Source organism: Pristis pectinata, chromosome 8 (assembly GCF_009764475.1).
Source record: "Pristis pectinata isolate sPriPec2 chromosome 8, sPriPec2.1.pri, whole genome shotgun sequence".
Classification (NCBI taxonomy): domain Eukaryota; kingdom Metazoa; phylum Chordata; class Chondrichthyes; order Rhinopristiformes; family Pristidae; genus Pristis; species Pristis pectinata.
This window is the reverse complement of record NC_067412.1, coordinates 13,962,967-13,983,299: the sequence shown is the minus strand read 5'-3', so window position 1 is coordinate 13,983,299 and position 20,333 is coordinate 13,962,967.

The following is a 20,333-nucleotide window of genomic DNA, read 5'->3' as shown; positions in this document are numbered from 1 at the left end:
TGCTGTATAACTAAAGTTTTAATTACTGGAAGGATGTGGAGTCTTTGGCGAAAGGAAAAGAGGTTCACCAGGATGTTGCCTGGATTAGAGAGGTTGGACAACTGTGGATCGTTTTCTTTGGAGCGTCAGAAGCAGAGGTGTGACATGATAGTTTATAAAATTATGAGAGGCATAGATAGGATAGACAGGGTCTTTTTCCTAGGGTGGGATTGTCAAATACTAGAGGGCACAGGGTGAAGGTGAGAGGGGAAAGTTTAAAGGAGATGTGCATGGTAAATTTTTTGCAGGGAGTGGTAGGTGTCTGGGACGAGCTGCCAGGGGAGGTGATGGAAGCAGATACCATAGCAACATTTAAGAGACATTTAGGCAAGTAGATGAACAGGATGGTGATGGAGGGATGTAAACCATGTGCAGGCAGGTGGGATTAGTTTAAGAGAACCAAAGGACTGCAGATGCTGGAATCTGGATGAAAAACACAATGATGCTGGAGGAACTCAGCAGGCCAGGCAGCATCCGTGGAGAAAAGCAGGCGGTCAACGTTACAGGTCAGGACCCTTCTTCAGGACTGAAGATAGGAAAAGGGGGAGCCCAGTATATGGGAGGGAAAAGCAGAGCAGTGATAGGTGGACAAAAGAGGGGAGGCGGGGTGGGCAGGGTGGTGATAGGTAGATGCAGTGATAGTGATAGGCAGGTGCGGGGAAGGAGAGGAGGGCAGATCCACCGGGGGATGGGTCAAGGGTAAGGAGAGAAAAGAAAAAAGACTTGGAAAGGGAAGAAGAGAAGGAGTGTGGTGGGGAGGGGGGGAGACTACCTAAAGTGGGGGAATTCAATGTTCATGCCGTTAGGCTGCAAGGTTCCAAGATGGAAAATGAGGTGCTGTTCCTCCAGTTTGCGCTTGGAATTCCCCTGGCAGTGGAGGAGGCCGAGGACTGACATATCTGTGAAGGAGTGGGAGGGGGAGTTGAAGTGACTGGCAACATGGAGACGCAGATCGCGGTTACGGACGGAGTGCAGATGTTCTGAGAAATGGTCACCTAGTCTGCGTTGGTCTCACCAATGTAGAGGAGACCATACTTGGAGCACCGAACGCGGTAGATGATATTAGGGGAGGTGCAGGTGAATCTCTGTCTCACCTGAAAGGACTGTTTGGGTCCCTGGATGGAGGTGATGGAGGTGGTGTACGGGCAGGTGTTGCACCTAGGGCGGGGGCAGTAGAACGTTCCCGGGGTGGGAACCGGATGGGTGGGGGGGGTAGGAGTGAATGAGAGTCGCAGAGAGAATGGTCCCTGCGAGAGGCAGAAAGGGGTGGGGAGGGGAAGATATGCTTGGTGGCGGGATCCCATTGGAGATGGCTGAAGTGGCGGAGAATTAGTTTAAATTGGCATGACAGTCAGCACAGACATCGTGGGCTGAAGGGCCTGTTCCTGTGCTGTACTGTTCTATGTTCCATGTAGTTAGCATTCCCATTCCAACACAGAAATAAAAAAGAACATTCAACGCAGATTGTTCACTAACAGGAAATAAAGCAGTGTATAATTGAGAACGCTTTTGGATATTAACCGTAAACTATTTTGCACAAGAGGAGTTGAATCCAAATGAAGGGAATTACATGCCAGTGAGAACATAAGAAAATAAGAACCAGGTGCTGGAGGAGACCATGTGACTTCTTGATCATGCTTTGATTTTCTACCTTCATTCTAGTTTTGTACCCAATCCTCATATTCCTTGATTCCATGCAGGAGACATTATCACTTTGAACAATTAGGCACCTGATCCACAAGTCATTAAGAAATAGCAGTAAAATTGTGCCATTCTTATTTTTGAGAGGGTTTGGAACATTTGATTTTCATCAGACTAAAAATGATGTCTCTGCTACAAGAGTAGAATTTAAAAAATACATTTGGTTTTATACAAGTTTCATCCAGGGTAAATCCACAATGAAATTTGCTCGAGGCTCTATCTCTTGGATGCCTTTGTGAAAGTAAACTTCCTCTGTGGCAGCCCACAGTGCACATACCATCTTTAGTTTGTTCAACATGAGTATCTGGTTAAATGTATTTTTATTGCATCAGTTTCATACCTTCCATTTGCTTCACTGACTTGAAACTTGGGACTGAAGTAAACTTACTTTCTGCTGGTGGTTTGGAAGAGAACCGGCCCTTGTAGGTCAGCATATCCTTGTCCCTCTGCCTGTGCATGGTAGCATGGGAATCAGGAACAGGCCGGAGGTCAGATATCAGTGGATCTGACCTCCCTCTCCACCACTGGAGGCACCAAGTCCAATGGCAGAGATCAGTAGTGACTTATATCTGGCCCCTTAGCCTGATATGGCTGAAGTATCTAATTTGACTTCATTCATTGGAATGGGGCTGCCAAACTGGATGAAAAAGATAAATGGTGTTTGGTTTTATTTTCTGTATGTCGATTAGTATTACTAATTTATATTATACCTATCTCAATTAAATACGTTCTTAAATAGATATATAACTTTCTAATTCTTTAAAATTGTTTATATCTAATCCAAATATTATTAAAATTCATCTGATTGTCAATGACATTTACAAACAATTGATAAGGCCTTTGGGTTATGTGTTGTCCAAAGACAATCAAGGATGGTCATCACTGGGGGCGGGGCTTTGGAGTCCACCACCTGCGGCCAGGTTGTCACTCACAGGTCACTTGGTCTCACAGGACACCTACAGTTAGTGAGGCATGGAGCTCAATTCGACCTGTGGGCCTACAAAAGGTCAGTGCAACCACAGATAAGGACCTGGTCGATAATACTCTGGACCATTAACTCTGCTTCTCTCTCTCCACGAATGCTGGTTGACCTACTGAGCATTCTCTGTTTTTTTGTTTCAGATTTTCAGCGTCCGTCATATTTTGCTTTTGTGAAATGTATTTCCATAGCCAACTCCAGCACTGGAACCGACAGTGAGAGTACTTCATGTGGAATTATCTTGCTGACATCAGTCTGTGGATTTATATTTTAGCTGTTATCAAGAGCCGAAGAATTTATTAGATTTGTAACAGTCTGGAAGAGTTTTCACCACTGCTATTTACAGGCCTTGTCCTCTCCTTGGAGATTTGTTGCTGGTTTGAAATGTTTTTATATAACTATAACATGTGTGTGTCACCGGCTGGGCCAGCATTTAGTGCCCATTCCAAACTGCCCTGAAATAAGTAGTTTGCTAGATGATTCCAAACACATTGCAGTTTCATACAGACCAGACTGATCTATGGACAGCAGATTTCCTATCCTGAAGCACAATGAAGAACCAGATGTTTTCTTTTTAAACCATTCACCATTACTGATTTTTATTTCAGGTTTATTTAATTTCCTGAATTTAAATTCTGCAGCTGCAGTGGTGGGATTCAAACCTGTGTCTTGGCATTATTAGTCCAACCTATGGATACTGGTCCAGCAACCTACCCTACTGGGGTTACTGGATAATTTTGATGGAATTTTTGGCTTATACTCTGACTGCAAAAACATAACTCTAGCTTCTGAGTTGTATTGTATTGTCTGGTAAGGACTCAAAGGCATTCACGGTTTCCCTTGCCTCTGATTCAATATGTCATCAAAGACTCTTACAAATTTCTATTGATGTACAGTGGAGAGCATTCTGACGGGTTGCATCACAGCCTGGTATGGAGGCTCAAATGCTGCAGAGGGTTATAGACTCAGCCAGCTCTATCACGGGCACAACCCTACCCATCATCGAGGACATCTTCAAGAGGCGGGGCCTCAAGAAAGCAGCATCCATCACTAAGGACCCTCACCATCTGGAACACGCCGTCTTCCTGTTACTACCATCGGGGAGGAGGTACAGGAGCCTGAAGACCTACACTCAACGATTCAAGAACAGCTTCTTCCCCTCCGCCATCAGATTTCTCAACAGTCCATGAAACCCAAAAACACTACCTCGTTATTCCTTTCTTTTGCATTATTTATTTACTTTGTGATTTATAGTGATTTTATATCTTTGTGCTGCACTGCTACCGCAAAACAACAAATCTCACGACAAATAAGTCAGTGATAATAATCCTGATTCTGATACTTAGACCATAGGCTCCGGAATTCCCTTCCTACACCTTTCCCACTCTCCTGCTCGCATAAAATGTTCTTTAAAATTTCTCTCTTTGACTGAGCTTTTAGTCATATACTGTTCTTTGGATCAGTGCCAATCTTTGACATTTCTCTGAGGTAGGGTGGGAAATGTTACTGAGTTAAATGCACAATATAAATGCAAATAGGAAGAGGTGAAGCAGCAAGAAGTTGGCCATACCTACACCAGGTGTTCAGGGAACATTGCTCCTGCATGAAGGACAACATCTTAATGTGTTGTAAAGCAGAAACTGCAGCTGCTGCAAATCTGAAATAAAAACAGGAGAAGCTGGAAATACTCAATAGCCTTGATGAGAGAAAGAGATTAAACTGTTCAGATCAATGACTTTTCAATAGTTCTGATGTAAGGTCTTGGACCAGTGGAGATTTTGCACTGGGACACAGACTGCACCGGCTGCAGCTCTCAAAGTCCCTGCATCCCTTCACTAGGATAATGCGTTTTCCATTTACAAGGTTCACTGTGACCACAGCCCAAACATTTGAAACTCGTGAAGGGCAAGGACAAAGGCAGCAGGCACATTGGATTGCCACCACGTACTCACATACCATACCGGGTTTAAAAATATATCACCATTCCTTCATCGTCACTGGACCCAAATCTTGTAACTCCCTACCCAACAGCACTGTGGGAGTACGTTCACCTTTGGGACTACAGAGGTTGAAGAAGGTGGTTCTTCCCCACTTTGTCCTGAGTGATTAATGACGAGCGATAAATGTGACCATGTCAATAATATCTACATCCTATTAACAGATGTAAAAATAAACTTTAAAGCTTCAGGCTCCTTTCAGGTCACTGTAGGTGACATCAGTAACATCTTCCAGTTTGCAACAAGACCTAGACAATAATCGTGCATAGGGTAATCATGGCAACTGTCAGGCAGTGACTGTAACTAACAGGAGGGACACTGACCATCTAGATTTTTCATTCAATGGCATGATCATCACCAACCGCCCCACCTTAAACATCCTGGAAGTCACAATTGACCAAAACCTCTGCTGCACCAGCTACATGAATCTGCCACTTGTGAATCATTCTTCCCTTCCTGATAAATAAACATTCCTTATTGTTGCACAGAGTCATACATCGAGTCACACAACATGGAAACAGGTCCTTTGACCCACTAGTTCCACACTGAACATTAAGCACACATCTTACACTCATTCTATACTAATTTTATTCCCCCCACTTTCCCATCATCTCCGTCCAGATTTTACTGCTCATCTACATGGTTTAGAGTAGCCAATTAACTCAACAGCCTGCACGTCTTTTGGGTGGAAGCTGGAGCACCTGAAGGAAACCCATGTGGTCACAGAGGGAGCATGCAAACTCCACGCAGGAAGCACTGGAGGCCAGGGTTGAACCTGGGTCACTGGAACTGTGAGGCAGCAGTTCTACTCACTGCGTTAGTGTGTCACCCCACACATTGACAACCCAGGTCACATCACTGAACTTATTTCAGTCATGTCCTGGAGACTGGTTGGCCAGGTCTGTCTTCAGAGAGACATCTGCCTGCTGGGTAGAAGGAGATTTCCCTCCTTCTGCCCACCACCTGCATTACGGACCACCAGGAATCTGGACGCTCTATCAATGTTTCTTATAGTTATTTGTAGCATAATGTTCCATCATTCTGCTACAAGAATGTAGTTCCCTGAAATGCTGGCTACCATCCAGTCGGATCAATCAAACTTAATTTCTGGCCCCCTCAAACAGGGTTGAAGTTTCTGAAGGGTGAGGAGAACTTGCGATGAGGTCCTACCTTCAGACTCATTTGCTGGTTGAGACCAAGCAAGCAGGTGGTTGAATTACTTCTGGCCAAGACCCTGTGCCAATCTGATCTTTATATCTATTCATTTTATTGAACTGGCATTATTAGTGACGTCAGCATTCACTGCCCATCCCTGACTGCCCTCGAACTGAGTGGATTCTGGACACTTACAGATGGCATTTTATAGTCAACTGGACTGGTGGGTTTGGAATCACATACAGGACAGATCAGGTAAGGACAGTGGATTTCCTTCCCTAAGGATTTCTGGTAGTTTTTCATCATTATTACAAATGACTGGTACTTTTAAAGTTCCAGAATTTAACTTTCAAAGCTGCTGTGGTGGGAATTGAACTCAGGACTCTGGATTGTCAGTCTGGGCCTCTGGATTACTAGTTCAGTACAGGTACAGAGACAAGAAAAAAATCTGACTTCATACCGTTTAGGGCTGTTCATGTAATCACTATGTGGCACACTTTCACACATTTTTATAAATGTGTTTCAGTGGTTCAGTCTGATCACTACAGGTCATCAGTTTGCCTCTTCACTAAGTTTTCTTTAAAGAAGGCTGCAAGACAGGAGCATTTATACAAATCAGTTACTGATATTTGGGCCAGATAGGACTTTAGAATTATTGAACAGTGCAGCAGAAGTCAGTTCTGCTCTGCGTTCAGCAAACAACTCCAAGCTTGTCCACAGCCAAAGTAAATGAGGGTGGAAGAATTTGAAATAGCAACAGACAAGCCCAAACTGATCCCAAGTGCCTGGGAAAACTGCAGGGAAGGTGAAAGATTGACAATATTGTTCATAATGTAAAGGTTAAAATGTGTGAAAAAGATAACACCACCAGCTCCTGGTATAAATCATGTTTTCCCTCAACATTCAAGCTGAGATATCTTGAGAAGAGTTCAATCAATGTCAGAAGATTGCATCAGATAAGTTAATTGATTACAAACACAGCTAACCTTCAATTGCAGTGATCAGATCAATTAAAACAATATGAAGCTCAGGCAATGGATAATTTGTTGTCACCTGGGGCCATTAGTATGGCTCAGTCTGGGCAGCAGAAGCATTCATTCAATAAGAACAGTCAACGGGAGTGAAAATAACGGATGTGGATACAAGATGATAGATATAGATATTTATTTATTAGTCACACGTACATCGAAACACACAGTGAAATGCGTCTTTTTGCATTACTGAGAATGTGCTGGGGGCAGCTTGCAAGTGTTGCCACTCTTTTGGCACCAACATTGCATGACCACAGCTCCTAACCTGTACGTCTTTGGAATGTGGGAGGAAACCGGAGCACCCGGAGGAAACCCACACAGATACGGGGAGAACATACAAACTCCTTACAGACAGCGGCGGGAATTGAACCTGGGTTGCTGGCGCTGTAATAGCATTATGCTAACCACTATAGTACTCGCAGGGTAAGATGTTCTAAGGTGTGGAGTCATTGGTGGAATAGTACTGGAATAGCATTCTGGGAGATGGTGGAGTAGTGGCTGTTTAAAATCATAACCAGTAGTCTTTTCCAATGTGGTGTCATATTGTCAATAGAGCTGGTTGTCCCTTTTGCAATTGTTAGGCATGAAATTAGATCCAATACTCATGTTTCCGAGCATAAATATATGCTTAATACAACCAATATGGGAGATTTGTAATGGACGTATGGGCCATTCTGAGAATTTTGGTGTTCTATACAAGATTTCATATCAACCTGTGAATGCTATCACTGGTTAAAATCATTGGTGGATTTCTGCATGTCATTGAAAATTTATTAAGTATTCTTTCGACTCATTTGGTAGTTCACTCATTCAAAAGGTTGTGGCTTAATCTCCACAACTAGGGCTTAAATGTAGAATGTATATTAACACTTCAATGCAGGACAGTGAGCACCTGTACTGTTTGAGATGGTCCTTCATGGATGCTCCTGACTGCACTCCTCAAAACAGAAAGGGCAGGAGGATTCCATGATTTCTGACAGACATTATTCTCTTAGACTGGCTCCCTTAATAACTATTGAAGCCAGGCCAAATTGAAAAATTCAGAACTGTGATATATCTTTGTTAGATAATCATATTACTCAAGGATCAATGGTGAGTAAAATGGAGTTGAAAGACTTGCAGGCTGAACAGACAATTCATGCTCCTATTTTCCATTCAATGCTGTCCAAAATAAATAAATTGGCCATTCATCTCACTGCTATTTTATCCGCTGATGTTTGTAAATTGACTCCTGCATGAACAGGACTCATTTCAAAGTAATTAATTTGGTATGAAGTGTTTTTTATAAATGGAAGGTTTTCTTCTTTCCTGTATCACAATTAGACCCAGCAATAATGTATTTTTTAACAAGTGGCAGAAGCATCGATAGTATTTCTAATTTAGGAAATAATGCCAGAATGGTTTGGTGTATTTGCCGAGAAGCCCTTTGTATTGTAATTAATTGTTAAACAAATTAATCAGTGTTTAAACTATTAGTCCAGTTACACTTTTACTTACACAACTATTTAGATATATTTCACACTCACAAGCACAGTGATGAGTCGGAGGGAGAAAATAATGCTAAAATAAAGTAAAAAGACACTAAAAGTAAACAAGTGCCTTGCATTGCTAAGCTCCTTAATCTTAGTGAGAAAGCTGATGTGAGAGAAACGCAACGCTCTGTTGGGAAATGGTGCCAACTGATAATTTGTCATGTTTGGTGCTATTCTGGGCATGTTACTCCTTAAACAAAGAAATGATGTAAGCCTGTTCAAAAATGATATATTAAAAAATATGCAACATTTGTGTGTTAAATGTTTTGTCAAAGGCAAATAGCTGAAAGACAAAGTGAAAGGTCTGGAATTTATTCCAAATCTTGAAGTAGGTGAACAAAGATTATGATTTGAATTTTCACTACCATAGTGACAGAGGTGATTCGAATGTCAGAATCAGAATGTCAGAATCATATGTCGTGAAATTTGTTGTTTTGCGGCAGCAGTACAGTGCGAGACATAAAGACATAAAAATTACTGTAAGTTACAAAAATAGATAGTGCAAAAGAGGAATAATGAGGTAATGTTCATGGACTGTTCAGAAATCTGATGGCAAGAGGGAAAAAGCTGTTCCTGAAACGTTGAGTGTGGGTCTTCAGGCTCCTGTACCTTCTCCCCAATGGTAGTAAAGTGAAGAGGGCATGTCGCAGATGGTGAGGGTCCTTAATGATGATGCTGCCTTCTCGAGGCACTGCCTCTTGAAGATATCCTCGATGGCAGGGAGGGTTGTGCTCGTGATAGAGCTGGCTGAGTCTACAGCCCTCTACAGCCTCTTTCAATCCTGCACATTGGAGCCTCCGTACCAGGCGGTGATGCAGCCAGTCAGAATGCTCTCCACCGTACACCTGCAGGAATTTGCAAGATTCTTTGGTGACATACGAAATCTCCTCAAACTCCTAATGAAGTAGAGCCACTGGTGTGCCTTCTGCATGATTGCATCAATGTGTTGGGCCCAAGATAGATATTGACGCCCAGGAACTTGAAGCTGCTCATCTTTTCCACCGCTGACCCCTCAATGAGGACCGGTGTGTGTTCTCCCAACTTCCCCTTCCTGAAGTTCACAATCAATTCCTTGGTCTTGCTGATGTTGAGTGTGAGGTTGTTGTTGCGACACCACCCAAACAACTGATCTATCTCACTCCTGTACGCCTCCTTGTCGCCATCTGAGATTCTGCCAACAACAGTGGTGTCATCGGCGAATTTATAGATGGCGTTTGAGCTGTGCCAAGTCACACAGTCACGAGTGTAGAGACAGTAGAGCAGTGGGCTAAGCACACATCCTTGAGGTGCGCCTGTGTTGATTGTCAGTGAGGAGGAGATGTTACTACTGATCCGTACTGACTGTGGTCTCCCGATAAGGAAGTCCATGTGAATGGAAGATATTTTTATTTGACAGCAGTGTAGAAGATGTTCTGATGGGCATGTGACAGTGGAGCATGAGGCACAGGAGACCCAGGAATGTGACATTTACAGACTAGTTATCTCAAATCCTAGAATTATCAAGAGAAGTGAATTCAAATCCTGCCACAGCAGCTGGAGAATAAATTCTTAAGTCCGTAATGGTGAGCATGAAATACTGGATTGTTATTTTAGAAAAAAATTGGTCAGTAATGTCAATTAAGAAAGGAGATCTGCTGCCCTTCGTCTACAGTGTGATTGACTCTTAATTGCCTTCTGTAATGGCATCGCATGTCACTCAATTTAAAGGCAGATAGGGATGAGCTTTACATGCTGACCCTACATGGTGTGATTGGTAAAGAAGGCAATGAACTACATCAAATTACTCTCCAGGTAACTGAAGCAATAGCCAGTTTTAATGGAGGAGTCATGTATGAGGAAGCCAAGGCTCACTGCAAAGCAGTGACCAGATCACTAAAGGTCTGAGTCATCTGCAAAAGTATAGTGAACATCACTACACTTATGGGTAATAGTGATTTTTGCTATACTTTGTGCAGGTGGCTCAGACCTTTGACTCCTCCATTAATCCCCACTATTGTTTCAGTAATCTGGAGAGTAATTTGATGTAGTTCATTGCTTTCTTTACCTTTAACCAATCACAGCATGTAGGGTCAGTATTTAACTTGTGCGGAGCCCATTCCCACTGTACGTGGTTGATTCAGAAAGCTTTTATCCAACCACTATTCAAAACTATTTCCACAAAATTGAGACCATTTCCACTGCATTCAGCAGCTGCATTCCTGCTAATGCAATTCATTCACTGCACTTTATAAAACCATAATCAGTTGAGGAAATGAAGAAACTTTTGTAGGGTTTGTGGAATCAACAGGTGATTAAAACAGCTTGAAGACCAGATTCTGCTTGAAATCTGCAAACATTTTAAACCAGTTATGTATAAACTACAAAAGTTAATGACAATACCGTTCTATAACTTGCACTTGACACCAGCTACAACTTGCATTTAAATAGTGACTTTAAAATGGTAAATGTTCTAAGATCTTTCATAGAGTTATAATCAAACAAAATTTAAATCAGCCACATAAACAGACAGGTGACCAAACCCTCAGCCAAAGAGATAGGTTGCCACGAGCATCACAGGAGATCATAAAGTAGTTGAGAGGCAGAAAGATTTTGGGAGACAGTTCCAGAGCTCGGGCCCCAGACAATTGAAGCTTTGATGAATAATGGTTGAGTGATGTGCAAGAGGATAGAATTGGAGGATTGCAGTGAGCTTTGCTGGCCTGCAGTTACAGAGAAGGGCAAGACCATGATCGGACTTGACACACGCATTGCTCCATTTGCCTTGTTTTGCAGCTGTCCAGATTAACAGGGGCTGTGTATATGACGTAACATCACCAGACACAGTAATGAGTCAAAAAGCAAGGACCATCACCACACAGTCATGTCGATAAATGTAATGATCTCAGTATCTCATCTTGATGATACACTTTTAAGAACGCTGTGTACCCCTGAGCTTTATGAAAAAGAGAACAAACTATAATCTCCACCTGAATTTAAATGGCAAAATCTAAAGTAATTCCAAAGCTTTGCTGAATCCATATCTTATTTTTAGCCTGGAGTTTAGTAAGGCAAAACACTGTATTTGCCATTTTGGTGCTGTCATTAACTCATTTAAAATATAATGAAGCAAAATACTGTGGATATTGAGCATCTAAAATAAAAGCAGAACATGCTGGATATATTCAGCAGCTCCGACAACATCAAAGGAGAAAGAAACAGAGTCAACATTTCAGGTTGATAACCGTTTACCAGCTGCACTATCAACTCAGGTAGTGCAGCTGCCTCACATCTCCACGGACCCAGGTTTAATTTCCCCAGTGCTGTCTGTCTGGCATTTGTATGTTCAAGTCAATCCCAACTGGGTGTCCCCATCTTCTCACAAGCAGGTAGGGATGAGCAATAAATGCTACACATCACCTGTAGGAGAAAGAAAATAGTTGACGGCTAAAATAAAATACAGCAGACAGCGACTCACCCAAGCATCTTACGATGAATAAACAGAGGAAACGAAATTCATAAGAAAGACCAGGACTGGGTATGTCTGCGTTAAATTAAGAAAGATGAATTTTGTCCAGTTCAAGTTTATAATATTCTTTCGAGCATCATCAGTTCACTAGGCTGCCTTGTTAAATCAACAGGTGGTTTGTTTAATGATACAACCAACCAATACAAAGTTTTTTTAATGCATCTGCAAGACATCCAGATGATTATCATTGCATGGTGCAGTGTTAGACAGGGCATTTAAAAGAGTTCTTTAAATCTTCAATGTGGATTATGCTATGTAAAAGGAAATGGATTAATTTAGTTTAATGGCCAGCTGGTAATGAGTATATATTTTTTCTTTATCAGTTCTCTGACAGTCTTTTCTGCAAATGGAAGTATTTTCCACACAAGGGAAGCAGAATTGACGATTAGCAGATGCCTGGAGAGATATGAAAGGGAAAGGGAGACATGATAAAGAGAGAGAGAGATGAGGCAGAGAGAGATGAAAGAGGAAGAGAGAGTGAGAATTCCATAATTCTCCCAAAATCAGGAGGTTTCACAGTTTGTCACCTAGCAGTTGGAATTAGTCCAGATTGACTGCATTTGATGCGAACTGAGCACTTTTGATGCCTATATTGTGGTTGGTTCTCTGCATTCTTCAATAGATCCTTCTTGTTGTTTTTATCCTTTGTACGTCAATGCCTCCTCACAGTTAAACAATCATTTTTTGTGTTTTTATCTGTCATTTTTTGCTGCTTTTATTCAGGTTTCTGAGTGAAAGAAAATAGCTTTTCTGCTGTTGTTACACTTTTCATTCCATTTGGCTGGTCTTCTCATGGTTTTGTAGCAATTGTACCTGGCTTGAGAGATTGCGTTGCAGCACATGTGTATGAGAAAATATTCTCTTTTCCTTTATCCAGCAGATCATGTAACCCCAAGAACCTGCATGGATTTAGAGCAGGCTTGGTTTCTAGCATTCTTATTGAAATAATTTAAAAGAAAAATTAAATGCATTCTTTTGTGTTATTAGAGGCCTCATCTGAAGCCAATATTTTTCAACTTTCTCAGGGGCTGCTGAATGTACAGCTTGTGTGCCAAGAGATGGTTAGATGCGAAAACCCTTACTTTAAAGTTGGATTTATATAGTGCCTTTTGGCTATTGGACATCCTAGAGTGCTTCACAGTAAACTAAGTTCTTTGGAAATTAGAAAATTCAACTCTAGATTGGATACTGGCCAGCTATTTCTTTTCATTAAGAAACAGAGTAAAAAGCAAGGCCCTTGTATAGAATAGTTCAGGTTTGTAATGTAATGAAGAGCTCAAGTACACAGATGAGACACTTCTGTATGGCTTGTTAACCTCAACCATTTTAGCCACATTGCCATTGCAGGAGCCCTGGGACTCTAAAGTTATGGACTAGATAAAAAAAAAATCATATCTAGTGAATTCTAGTGGAAGTGCATACAGGAACATAACATATTTTGGGGAGGGATTAGATTGTCATTGCTCACTCACTTCAAGCATGTAGGTCAAAAGCAGACTGTACGTTATATGAAGCACCACATCCACCAAGAGAAGCTGTCAATTTACGAGTCACTGAGAAGGATTAAGCAAAATGTCTTCATCCAGAGATTAAGAATTGCCACAGTGGAGAGAAGGAGATTGAGGTTCAGACCTTTGCACCTTTTAAGGGAAAACAGGAATAGTTACCTGGAACAGAGAATGATTCAAAGATATAAGGAGAGAGCAGGATTTTGGCACTGGATTGGTTTTCATAGCAAAGAGCAGACATGGGCACAATGAAATTTCCTTCTGAATTCTTGTATGATTCCATAGCGGAAGAACTATATCCCATCATGACTTTAACATTCAGACAGCAGAAGGGGCAAAACTGATGAGAAGAGTCAAAACAGGGAAAAAACATAGATGATTTTAAAAACATGGTGAATATTATTAAAAGGGAATTCAGGGAGAAATCTTAATCCTAAAGTATTCAAAATTCAATATAGTTTTTAATGAAAGATATACATGAGTGAGAGCTGGGGGAAAAAAATTGAATCTGAAATAAGAGTCACTCAGATTGTCACACTGCATACTGCTCTGCTCCTGGCCAGAACAACTGCTCCATTTGATTGCATTTTGCCTGGTATCAGAAAATAATTCAACTGTTTGGAATTTTATGATGAGAAGGGATTCAAAGATTTTGTATGACTTAATTTACTTTGAATTATGTAACTGCAGCACTAAGGAATGTAAAGAGGTTAAACAAAAGCTAAGAGCAGTTATTTATTGTTGCAACCACCACTTTCTGAAACCATGAGAACATCCTGCCAAAGTTGGTGAATGGCAGCTTCTCCTTCCTTCAGTCTGAAACTGTATTGAGCCGGCAGTTTTGGACGTGGACTGGAGGGAGATAAACCTCCAACCTTAGGAAAGACCATTGCTAATATTGGTAGACCATCATTAATGTCAGCTGACACATGCAGATGACATTCCTCTGTAACACTATCTTATCAGGCGCATTTGTCTTCTGAAAATAAATAGGATAATACATTCACCAACATAGTGACAGTTGAAAGCTATATAAATATATGAAGCACCAATATCAGCAAAAATAGCTTCTTGACACTAATTGTCAGTATCTCAGAATATTCTGAAATATTCTCATTGCAGCTTCCACTCAAATATAAATAATCTCATTACTTAATTAGTTATTGCAGATATACCAAGTTGAAAAATTCATATCATACTTTCAACCCAAAGTTTGCAAATAGGACAACATTGCCAAGCTACTGAGATGCATTTGCTTTAACATAGAACATTTGCTTTAACAACACAGTACAGGCCCTTTGGCACACGATGTTGTGCATATATTTTATCCTGCTCTAAGATCTATCTAACCCTTCCCTCCCACAAAGCCCTCCATTTTTCTATCATTCACATGCCTTTCTAAGAGTGTCTTAAATGTCCCTAATGTATCTGCCTCCTTCACCTCTGCGGGTAGTGCGTTCCATGCGCCCACAACTGTGTGAAAAAAAAATTACCTCTGACGTCCCCCCATACCTTCCTTCAATCACTTGAAAATTATGCCCCCTCGTGTTAGCCATTTTCACCCTGGGAAAAAGTCTCTGACTGTCCACTCGATCTATGTCTCTTATCACCTTGTACACCTCTATCAAGTCACCTCTCATCCTCCTCCTCTCCAAAGAGAAAAGCCCCAGCTCACTCAACCTGTCTTCATAAGACATGCTCTCCAATCCAGGCAGCATCCTGGTAAATCTCCTCTGCACCCTCTCTAAAGCTTCCATATCCTTCCTATAATGAGACAACCAGAACTGAACACAATACTCCAAGTGTGGTCTAACCAGAGTTTTATGGAGCTGCCACATTACCTCACAGCTCTTGAACTCAGTACCCCGATTAATGAAGGCCAACACTCCATATACCTTCTTAACAACCCTATCAATCTGCACAATAACCTTGAGGGATCTATGAATGTGGACCCCAAGATCCTTCTGTTCCTCCACACTGCTAAGAGTCCTGCCATTAACCTTGTATTCTGCCTTCAAATTCGATCTTCCAAAGTGTATCACTTCACACTTTTCCGGTTTGAACTCCATCTGCCACTTCTCAGCCCAGCTCTGCATCCTATCAATATCCTGTTGTAACCTGCAGCAACCTTCTACACTATCTACAACACCACCAACCTTAGTGTCATCTGCAGACTTACTAATCCACCCTTCCACATCCTCATCCAAGTCATTTATAAAAATCACAAAGAGCAGGGGTCCCAGAACAGATCCCTGCGGAACACCACTGGTCAGTAACCTCCAGGCAGAATACACTCCATCTACCACCACTCTCTGTCTCTTATGGGTGAGCTAATTCTGAATCTACATAGCCAGGTTTCCTTGGATCCCATGTCTCCTGACTTTCTGAATGAGCCTTCCATGAGGAACCTGATCAAACGCCTTACTAAAATCCATGTACACCACATCCACTGCTCTACCTTCATCACTGTGCTTTGTCACATCCTCAAAGAATTCAATCAGGCTTGAGAGGCACGACCTGACCCTCACAAAGCCATGCTGACTGTCCCTAATCAGCCAGTGCTTCTCCAAATGTCCATAAATCCTGCCTCTAAGAATCTTCTCCAGTAATTTGCTCACCACTGAAGTAAGACTCACTGGTCTGTAATTCCCAGGGTTATCCCTACTCCCTTTCTTGAACAAAGGAAAAACATTTGCCACCCTCCAATCATCTGGCACTACTCCCGTGGCCAGTGAGGACGCAAAGATCATCACCAAAGGCACAGCAATCTCTTCCCTCACTTCCCATAATAACCTTGGATATATCCCGTCCGGCCTTGGAGACTTATCTATCCCAATGTTTTTCAAAAGTTTCAGCACATCCTCTTTCCTCATGTCGACATGCCCCAGCGTATCAGTCTCACAAATGTCACGGTCTCTCTCACTGGTGAATACTGAAGCAAAGTATTCATTAAGGACCTCCCCTACCTCTTCTGACTCCAGGCACATGTTTCCTCTTTTATCCCTGAACGGTCCTACCCTCACTCTAGTGATCCTCTTATTCTTCACATCCGTGTAGAATGTCTTGGGGTTTTCCTTAATCCTACTCAGTAAGGCCTTCTCATGCCCTGTTCTAGCTCTCCTAATTCCATTCTTAAGCTCCCTCCTGGCTACCTTGCAACTCTCCAGAGCTCTGTCTGATCCTTGTTTTCTGAACCTTAGGTAAGCTTCTTTCTTCCTCTTGAGAAGATGTTCTACATCTCTTGTCAACCATGGTTCCTTCACTCTACCATCCTTACCCTGCCTCAATGGGACAAACCTATCCCGAACCCCAGGTAAGTACTCCCTAAACAACCTCCACATTTCCGTTGTGCACTTCCCCAAGAACATCTGTTCCCAATTTATACTCCCAAGTTCCTGCCTAGTAGCATCATAATTCCCCCTCCCCCAATTAAATACTTTCCCATATCGTCTGCTCCTATCCCTCTCCAAGGATATGGTAAAGGTCAAGGAGTTATGGTCACTGTCTCCAAAATGCTCTCCCACCGAGAGATCTGAACCCTGATCAGGCTCATTGTCTAGTACCAGGTCCAGTATGGCCTCTCCTCCAGTTGGCCTGTCCAAATACCGTGTCAGGAATCCTTCCTGGACACACCTAACAAACTTTGCCCCATCTATCCACTTTACACTAAGGAGGTGCCAGTATTGGTCCCCTTCTAGTTCAGGTGTAACCCATCCTTTTTGTACAGGTCGTACCTTCCCCAGAAGAGATCCCAATGATCCACAAATCTGAAACCCTGCCCCCTGCACCAACTCCTCAGTCACACATTCATCTGCCAAATCAACCTATTCTTACTCTCACTGGTGTGTGGCACAGGCAGGAATCCAGAGATTACTACCCTTGAGGTCCTGCTTTTCAGCTTCCTACCTAGCTCCCTATATTCCCTCTTCAGGACCTCATCTCTGGCACCTGGGAGGCAACATACCATCCAGGAGTCTCTTTCATGTCCACAGAATCTCCTGCCTGTGAATGGTTCCATAGAACCATAGAACACTACAGCGCAGAAAACAGGCCATTCGACCCTTCTAGTCTGTGCTGAAACGTTATTCTGCTTGTCCCACTTACCTGCACCCAGTCCATAACCCTCCAGACCTCTCCCATCCATGTATCTATCCAATTTATTCTTAAAACTTAAGAGTGAGCCCACATTTACTACATCAGATGGCAGCCCGTTCCACACTCCCACCACTCTCTGAGTGAAGAAGTTCCCCCTAATGTTCCCCTTAAACCTTTCCCCTTTCACCCTAAAGCCATGTCCTCTCGTACTTATCTCTCCTAATCTAGGTGGAAAGAGCCTACTCACATTAACTCTGTCTACGCCCCTCACAATTTTGTAAACCTCTATCAAATCTCCCCTCATTCTTCTATGCTCCAAGAAATAAAGTCCTAACCTGTTCAATCTTTCCCTGTAACTCAACTCCTGAAGACCCGGAAATATTCTAGTAAATCTCCTCTGCACTCCTTCAATCTTACTTATATCCTTCCTATAGGTGGGTGACCAGAACTGCACGCAACAATATTCCCTTATATGATGAGACGGACTCTTGACCTCACAATCTACCTTGTTTGACCGTGCACCTTATTGTCTACCTGCAATGCACTTACCTGTAGCTGTGACATTTTACTTTGTATTCTGTTATTGTTTTTACCCTGTACTACCTCAATGCACTCTGTACTACCTCAACTGTATAATGAATTGATCTGTACGAATGGTATGGAAGACAAGTTTTTCACTGTACCTCAGTATAAGCAACAATAATAAACCAATTCCAATACCAATACTATTGAATCCCCTATCACTACCACTCTCCTCTTCTCCCCCTCTTCCCTTCTGCACCACAGTTTTCCCCTGGTAGGTCATTTCCCTCCCCCCCTCCCAACAGTATCCAAGGCAGTATACCTGTTTTATTCTCTTTTATCTGCTGCTTTATCCTGGGACCCTGTGAACCTTTAAGTGAAAGTGGCCTTGTCTGCAGAAGGGCTGGAACTTCTCCCAGTGCCCAGGCTTAATATTGTTTTCTCATCCCATGCGACCAAAATAAATGCATCGAACATTCATTACATTAACGTTTGTGGCATCAACCTGTCCACAAAACTGATGGTGAATTTGCTTAAATAACAGTGATTGCTCCTCGAATGTAATCACTACAATGGGAGCTCCGCTGGATGTTTCAGGATGGTACCAGATGGATCAGTGCTTGGGCCCCAGCGATTCACTACATACATATTCAAAATATGTATCAATGATTTAGATGAGTGAACTAAATGTAACCTCTCCAAGCTTGCAGACAATAGAAAACTGGGGGGAAGAGATTTGTATGAGCTATGAGGAAGCTGAAAAGAGGCCTGATTTAGTCAAGTTGGATGAGTGGGCAAATGCATGGCAGATGCAGTTTAATATGTATATAAATGAAGTTATCAGCTTTGATTCTAAGAACAGATTATTATCTGAATAGCGACAGGTTGGGAAAAGGAAAGCTGCAACAAGACCTTGGTGTCCTTGTACACGAGTCACTTGAAAGAAAGTGTTCAGGTGCAGCAAACAAGAAGTCAGGTGATATGCTGGCACTCATTGCAAAAGGATTTGAATACAAGAGAAAAGATGTCTGGCTGTAATTGGTAATTGGTTTATTATTGTCACATGTACCGAGATACAGTGAAAATTTTGTCTTGCTTGCCATCCATATAGTTCATTTCACCACATCAGTAGGTCGAGGTAGTACAAGAGAAAAAGCAATAACAGAATGCAGAATAAAATGTTACTGTTCCAGAGAAAGTGCAGTGCAGGCAGACAACAAGGTCTCCAGGAGGTCAGAAGATCGCCAGACCTGTTAGTAGATTTCAAAGATCATTATTAGTAATCCTTAAAGTCTTAGAATTTAGATTTAATAGAGTAGATCTCTGCAGAGAGCAGCTTGCAAAGAGTTGCCATACTCTGGCGCCATCTTGTCGAGCTGAACTGGGCCTCAGTGGGACCTCGTCTAAAGTACTGTGTGCAGTTCTAGTCTCCTTATCTGAGGAAGGATGTTCTTACCATTGAGGGAATGCAACAGAGTTTTACTAGACTGATTCCTGGATGTCTGGACTGATATAAAAGCATAGACTGGGTCACTAGAATATAAAGGAATGAGAGGGGATCTCATTGAAACCAATAAAATTCTTACAGATCCAGTCAGACAAGGAGGAAAGATATTTTTGAGGCTGGAGAGCCCAGAACTAGACATCACAGACTTAGGATGTGGTTTATATCATTTAGAAATGAGATGAGGAGAAATGTTTTCACTCACTGGGCGGTGAGCCTGTGGATGTCTCTACCGCAGAAGGCAGTGGAGACTAAGTCATTGAATGTATCCAGAGGAGGTAGATATATTTCTTACTTCCAAAGGGATCAAGGGATATGGGAGAAGGTGGGAATAAGGTACTGAAGTGGATAATCAGCCATGACCTTGTTGAATGGTGGAGCAGAGGCAAAGGGGCAAGAGGAGACAATTCTCGCCCCTATTTTCTATGTTTCTACAGTTCTTGAAACTCTTCTCATTTTGCTGGTGATTAACTACGGGAAACTTTGAATGCTTAATGTGGAACAACTTCATTCGTCCCAATTTTTATGCAAGATCTCACTCTCACCTGTATTTCAGGTGTTGGCTGCGATGAATTGAAAAACAGGTTCTTTGCAGGTGTGCCTTTAAGACTACCATCATCAGTGCACACAGGATGGCCTTGTGACCTCCTGCACGCATGGCAATGAGAACAGTGCAGCATGGGATTTGCCAGACCCCCAGAGTCCGGTGGAGGTTTGACATGGTTGTTGAGGTTCAACCTTCTCTAAGGAGCTGGTAAAGGGCAG